The sequence below is a fragment of the Odontomachus brunneus genome, unplaced genomic scaffold (genome assembly GCF_010583005.1).
Source record: "Odontomachus brunneus isolate Ranch 3 - 2012 unplaced genomic scaffold, Obru_v1 Obru_scaffold_014, whole genome shotgun sequence".
Taxonomy (NCBI): Eukaryota; Metazoa; Arthropoda; class Insecta; order Hymenoptera; family Formicidae; genus Odontomachus; species Odontomachus brunneus.
Window position 1 is genome coordinate 1,796,466 of NW_022639464.1, and position 7,777 is coordinate 1,804,242.

Sequence of the window (7,777 nt, forward strand, 5' to 3'; positions counted from 1 at the left end):
ATTTACTCCCAAATCCGAAGGATCAGAAATCATGCCTAGAAACATCAGGTGTATATAAGATCCCTTGCTCTTGTGGTAAAGTTTATATAGGAGAAACCGGGAGGAAGATCAGTACGCGAATCAAGGAACACCAGCGATGTACCAAGTATGGTCACTTTACTCAATCAGCCCTAGCTGAACACTGGATGGAGACTGGACACTCCGTACAATATGAAAAAGCCACCAGATTGGCTCCCTCACAGAGTTATTTTGCCAGAAAACATCGTGAAGGTCTAGAAATTTTGAAACATCCCAATAACCTCAACCGAGACAAAGGTATGCAAGTAAACTCTATTTGGCATACTGCCCTCCCGGTTTTTTAATTGATCAGCTGATCAATTAAAAATACGCTGATTGGCTGGATTCAAGCCTCGTCCCCTACTCCCTAAACGCCATCTACACAAAAGGGGGGGAGGGGGCATATAAGGACTACCTTTACCCAAGGGAGCTCAGTATCAGAGTTCTCAGCCCTGATGATGCAAACTGCAACGTTTGCGAAACGTCGGCATATCGCTGATTCAAGACACGGCTCCATTCCGGAAGCTATATCTAGACATTATATTTCGAAACGTTTTATACTTTCGAAACATGATTCGTGTACTGCGAAATGTTTCATTGTGAGAATAACTATTTGCTTGCCGTTGGCATACTCAGTATGTTAACTTTGTTGGCACGTATGTAATAAACGATAGTATAATGACCGATACATGGGCGACATATAATTTCACCGCTTCGGGCTAACTCAGAATTCTAGACATGTAATAAAACATAGTTTGACTAAAATAGTTTGATTATAATAAAATTTCGAATAGTGGTTATTTTTTTATATAAAAACTTTTTTCAATATTTTCATAGTGATCTAAATAATATCATTAAAGATATCATACATAAAGAAAATTTTACATTAAAAATTACTGTATAATTTTGTAACCGAGGAATTGGTCGACATTCTAAACTATAGCTCTGCGCACAGATCTATACTCGATATCCGTCGCGGCTTTAATGCTTGAGGCAGTTGTTTCACAACAATGTTGCTAAAAAATTATGTTAAGTAATAGTTAATACAATACGAAGAAGCTTTATAAATCTGTGCTAAATTTTATAAAAATTATGAATTTATTTTTTTTATCAATATTTTTAATAAATTTATAGGTACAATCTTAGTATTATAAAGTTTTGATACTATAGTAAAAGAATATCAATCAAACTTACATAATGTTTAAAAATCCACGAATAAATAATAGTTTCTCGCGCATTGACATGTTAATATTTTTAACTGGAACTGCACGTGTTAGATATATGTTAAACATATCATACTACTGTGTCCAAAAAGTAAGATCAATTTAAAATTTTTTTTTCAAATCTTTATTTATTATTCCAAATCTATTTCGTCGCCTTCAAAGTAATCCCCCTCAGACACAATACACTTATGCCAACGTTTTTTCCAACTCTCGAAACAGTTGTTAAAGTCGATTTCCGAAATGGCCTTCAAAGCTTTCTTCGATTCAGCTTGTATCTCTTCAATCCAGTCAAAACAGTGTCCCCGGAGCGGTCTTTTGAGTTTAGGGAATAGCCAGAAGTTACACGGTGCTAAATCAGGTGAATATGGTGGTTGTGGAACGATATGAGTCGAATTTTTAGCGAAATGGTCTCGAAAAACCAATGCAATGTGAGATGGCGCATTATCGTGATGCAAAAACCAAGAGTTGTCTTTCCACAATTTCGGCCTCTTTTTGCGAATAGCTTCACGCAAACGACGCATAATTTGACACAGATGTCTGTCACAGTGCTACCAATTTAGAAAAAAAATATTTCTGACATTCGATATACTCGCGCAATTTAACTTGAAAATTGGTCTTACTTTTTGGACCCAATAGTATGTACCGAGAGACACACACTAATATATGTTACTAGAAAAGTAATCGTGAAGTTGAATTTTTTTATTTTTGAGTCCCTGTTACATCCACTTGCGTTTTATGCACATACTATTACCACTTGCGTTTCTTTAGACATTTATCGCGCTTTCGATACAGCTGTATAATTCTTTAAGGACGAGCTGGCCTATATAGGGACCAGACCTTTTACTATTTGATCTATCTGATTATCATGAAACTTACTATATAGAGGTTTTTCATGTGCTATTCAAATCTAAGTCAGAAGAATCTAAGAATAAAAGTCCAAATTTAAAAAAAAGTAACGGAGCTAATATGGCGGAATTAAGAAAAAAATGATTAAATTTACATGTCATGAAAGCATGGAAGCAAAATTGTCTTGACCAGGACGATAAATGCCACAGTTGGCGGTAGGTCGTAAAAGCAGTCCTCGACGACGGGAGCTTTTATATCGTTTCGGCTGTTTGAACTTATGCGCCGTAGCACGGAGATCGCCGCGTCACGACGTATAAAGCCACGTGGACTAATTACGTCAAGGGCATTATTTTTTTATATTTGGAACAAATCCATTTAGAATTTGGCAATTTTTAAATTATATTTGAATTCAACGACTCAGAAAACCTATATAAAATAAGTTTTACGCCAATTTTATCATTATGAACCATTAGAGGTCCGCTATATTGGATTTACCATGTTAGATGTTGAATTTTTTAATTCTGTGGCCAGATTCGTAAATAGCGACTCATAAACCTTAAGAAAACTATAATTTTGATATTTTAGTCCCGTATTAGAAAGCCCTCTTTCTCAAAAAGATAAGCGGCGACTACGATTATATGAAATGCGAATGGATTCACAGTAACCCTTTGAATTAATTTTCGGTCTATATTGAATTCATTTCTGGGAAATACTTGTAAGGAGACTTCTTTTCCAGAGGAATATTCGTCAATAATGTAACGCGATGTGAGTTCCCCAAAAACAACCAATCTTCCATTCGCCCGCACGTAACTTTTCGTGCTTTCCGATGCATCGTGTCGACAACATGACTTTTTTAACGAAACCTCCTTTCGGCCGGCGCGAAAGATTCCTTCTCAATTCCATGCGCCTCGTGCGCAATGTAAATTATTGTTATCACCACGATGTTTACGTACATGGGGAAAAAAAGGAGTGCATGCGAGCGGTGCAAAAAGGCCTCCACGGTGACTTATAGCAGTGGCGCGAAGTAAGAGCATGAATATTTCAAAGGGTTACGCGTACATTTGGCAGCCAACCCTTTGAAAACGTCCGGAAAACGCCGGCTGTGGCATGCTAACTGCCGTTAACCGCACTTGCGGGATGAATTTCTCATAAAAGTGCATCTGGCGGCTAAGCGGTTCTTCATTGCTTCGCGATATTGCGAGCCAATTTTTATAGACGAATCTTAGGGACGATCGAATTATTTCGCGAAATTGTGAAGACAAACGAGTCTCTTTGTTTCTTTTCAGTATAAAGTCAATTTGTTTTTTATCTAGATTTTCTTTGCGTGGTAAATATGCTAAAACATTTAAACATTTTGACCTATAAAAGCTCCCGTTGAAATCGTCGAGGAATGCTTTTACGACCTACCGCCAACTGTAGCATTTATCGTCCTGGTCAAGACAATTTTGCTTCCATGCTCTCATTAAAATTTGATCACTTTTTTCTTAATTCCGCCATATTAGCTCCGTTACTTTTTTTTTAATTTTGACTTTTATTCTTAGATTCGAATAGCATACCACGAAAAACAACCAATCTTCCATTCGCCCGCACGTAACTTTTCGTGCTTTCCGATGCATCGTGTCGACAACATGACTTTTTTAACGAAACCTCCTTTCGGCCGGCGCGAAAGATTCCTTCTCAATTCCATGCGCCTAAAAACCTTTATAATATACGCATAATATATGTATATAATGTATTTTATAGAAACAAATATTTGTAGATGTATATAATTCGTGTTCTAATTAATGAAATAATATAATAACACATATGCGCAGAAAAAGCATTAGTATTCAATTAAAATTAACATATTCTAATCAACAATTATTGTGTTTTATATATAAACAATGATATAGAATTTCATTAGAAGAATTTTTTTTAAATCTTGAATTTTTAACTATGTTATAATTTTATTTTAATATTGTAAGTCTTATAAGAAAATGCAATATTATTATTTTAATGATAATAATCATATTTTTTCGACATCTAAAACATTATATCTTCTATTCGATATTCTTTGCATTTTCTCTATTTCTATGAAGATTATTTTTGAACAATAAGAATATATTTTTGTTTGTTGATATAAGATGTATTGATACAAGTAACAATCTTTTTGTTTAATGCTATGTGATTTCATTTTAAGATTTACATATCAATGGTAAAGATATTTTTAAAACAAGACTGTCCTTTTCTCCGTATGAGAAAAATATAACAAAAATCACAAGAAAATTTCTGGAATCTTAAATCACACAAAATTATGATCGAAATTATTATATATTTGTTTAAAAATATTTGACTTTTTCGAAATTATAGTAATTACTTAAACGTTTTTTATATCGTATATTCTTGTAAATCGTCAAATGTATTTACTATTTCTATAATAATTTATGTTACTATTTTAGTATAGTCTAGCTTTACAAAGAACATTATAAAAGGAAATATAATTTTAACCTAATTTTGACTACACTATTTTGTCCGTATATAATATATTTATTAATATTTATAATATTTATAATATATTTATTAATATTTATATTATAATTTCGAGCTTTGTTAACAAAAATATTCTTAAAAAAGAATTTATTTTTAAAAAAATAATTTGATTGCACGAGCCATATATGTTATATTTCGATGTAAATTCTTTTTACTACGCACACCGTAGAATGTTGTTTGAATATATGCGTAAATAAATTAATAAAGTCTTGCGTTATATATTTAAAAGATATAATATCTGTAAATTTATATCTGTAATGCATATTTTGTCAAACTGAGCTTTATAATGCACCACTCGGAAATTTTCTCAAATTAATGTCGAAATCGTGATTTGTATTATTACGAGTATTTAATGAACGTTGACGCGTTTTTGTTTAATTCATCGTATTCCGATACTTCGCGGGTGGAAAATTTAATTTAGTTCCACGACATCAAAACCTGCCGGAATCAATTGGCGACGAGAAAGTCGAAGTGAATTATCGATGATTAATTCGCTCGGTCGGAATTGATCAGTCGTATTATGCATATGCGCGGGCAAAATTTTAAAAGAAATTTATACGCATATATGCACGCAACACGCTGTATAACACGTTGTATAACAAGCTACAAAAATTAAATAAAATTAAACCAATTGCACAATTAATTTCTGTATAAATCAAACATAAAAAAACAATAAGTTATATATTAATTAATTAATAACCGTAATTCTCTTTTTCTATTTGCGATAAGATAATTTGTTGAATACGTTATATCCGTCTAATTACATCAATTCTAGTTTCATTATATAAAAGTTCTAGTTGAAAATAAAACTCTGTTCTAATAAGTTTGGAAAGTAACTTAATTCTACTTTATGTATAGAATGCATAAAATATTAAAAGTATAAAAATTATTAAAAGTGGAGAAATTTTAGAAATATTTCTTTTAAATTTACAAGTGAAAACTTAAAAGAAAATAAACCGCCTACAAAAATCTCATAAGCTCTAAAAACTATGAAATATATATATATATATATATATATATATATATATATATATATATGGATCAATATTCCTATATACCTACAATTATATATTAACATTCTAACAATATTAGAAGTTTTCTTTTGTATTATTATTTATCTTCCTACAGTTATATTATTAGTTACCTACCTAATTTGTCTTTTTCGTGTCTGTTTCTAATATTGTTAAAATGTTAGAATAGAATAGTAGAATAGAATTTATATAGGAATATTTATTCAAAATTTTTTCATATTTTTTGGGCCTTTAAATTTTTCGAAGGCAATTTATTTTTGTTGAAAGAGCTCTATATGTTTATATTTCTTTAATGTATTTATTTAAAGTTTTTTTTTAAATCGGTTAAAAATGAAAGTTTTGTTTTATATCTCTAGTTGTTCTCAGATTTTTAAGAAAATAATAGATTTAATTAATTTGCAATTTATCTGAACAACCTAAGTAATGACATTACTCTAATAACAATACAGATAACATACATAATACATAAATTATAAAAAGATGGATTTCAAAATCTCTAACGATTCTAAAATTATGAGAGGACGTGGAAATGAAAAGCATATAAGACAAATAGAAAACTTCCACTTTTTAAGTCGATTAAAAAAGTATGCAATTAAAAAATATCAAGATTATTATTATTTCTTTCAATAGAATCAAACATTTTCATCCATTTGTATTTCTAAGTTTAAAGTTGATAACACACAACTAAATTTAAATTGATGTTAACTGCAAAAAGCGAATGAAATAGTTACATTTGTACTTCTGTACATATTTTATGTGCTCTACATAGTTTTCATATCTTCAAATTTAGAGATAAGTTTAGAGATAAGTTAGAAATAGGTTCTGTTCGCGTACATGTGTTAAACAATTTTGAGCATAAACCACTGTGTAAGTAATTTTGGTGAAGTTAAAGAGAAACAAATCGGCATATCATTCAATGAATTCTTAACATACACAGAACACGATATTCCGCGCGCATCGTGCAGAGTAAAAACGCGGCCGATCCTGTTAGAGGCACTTTCATGCCAAATGAGCCCGCTGCAAGTCTCGACTTACATTACAGATGGTAGGAATTGCAAATTTTATTACTGTTCCGCGCCTACGCCGCACGACAATAGTGATTTACGAACCATTTAATTGAACGTTTTAGCCGGGCGAAATTGGCTGGGCGGCCGCGTCATTGTCCATGCCGTAAGCCGATGTTCACCGCGGATGCAATCTGTACCGTATCTTCTAATTAATGTTGCAGAATGCGCGTGGGCAGCGCATATGGCGTTCGCCGTCGCTATGAAAACGATGTACAGACATCAAGAACAAAGAACGCCTTCCCAAACAACGCGACAAAGACGTTTATCCTCCGTTCCGCTGTTATAAATACTTGCCACGACGAATATAAAGTTAAACTACGTTAAAGACGAAAGTACCTCTGTTAGAGATACGATAACGTCAACCTTTGGCAATAAATTATTTTTAGGAAAGTGTCTCGTGACAAACGAGAAGCAGATTTAATTTTAACGAGCACTATTTTGAGTGAAGGAGTGATTCACCTAGTAAGAAAAGTATAGCTTATATTTCCCGTTTAAAATATAAGCCCATGAGCAAACATAATCTAGATATTTGACTTAATGGATCTTACATTAATGATGGAGAGAACTGAACTTATGGTAACGATTTAACATAAGCTTTGGCTACATTTGTCGTTGGCGCTAATGGCTGACTGTAAAAGGTCGAAGAATCTGGAAATCAATCATCCATGTTCCGAATTTCGTCAACTGTAATCCCGTGATTGGCCGATGCCGAGGAACTATTGTGACGCATGAGTCGTGAAAATCTGAAGTATCAACTCCCCTTTCTAAAAAAAGTTTGTTTTAACCAACAGCTAATTGACTGTTTGAAAGCTTCCTGTATAGATTTGTGAAAGCTAAGAAATAAAGCAGAGGATGTCTCGGTATTAAGTTTCGGGATTTGTCAATATAGTAATAGAGGAGCGAGACAACGGAGAGGGCAGGCTGGTCTATAAAATAATGGAACATGAGTAACGGTTGAGAACGATTTACCCCGGAAGTTTTTACGCGATCAGGAATCTTAATGATGACCGTGTCGCTTATCGCT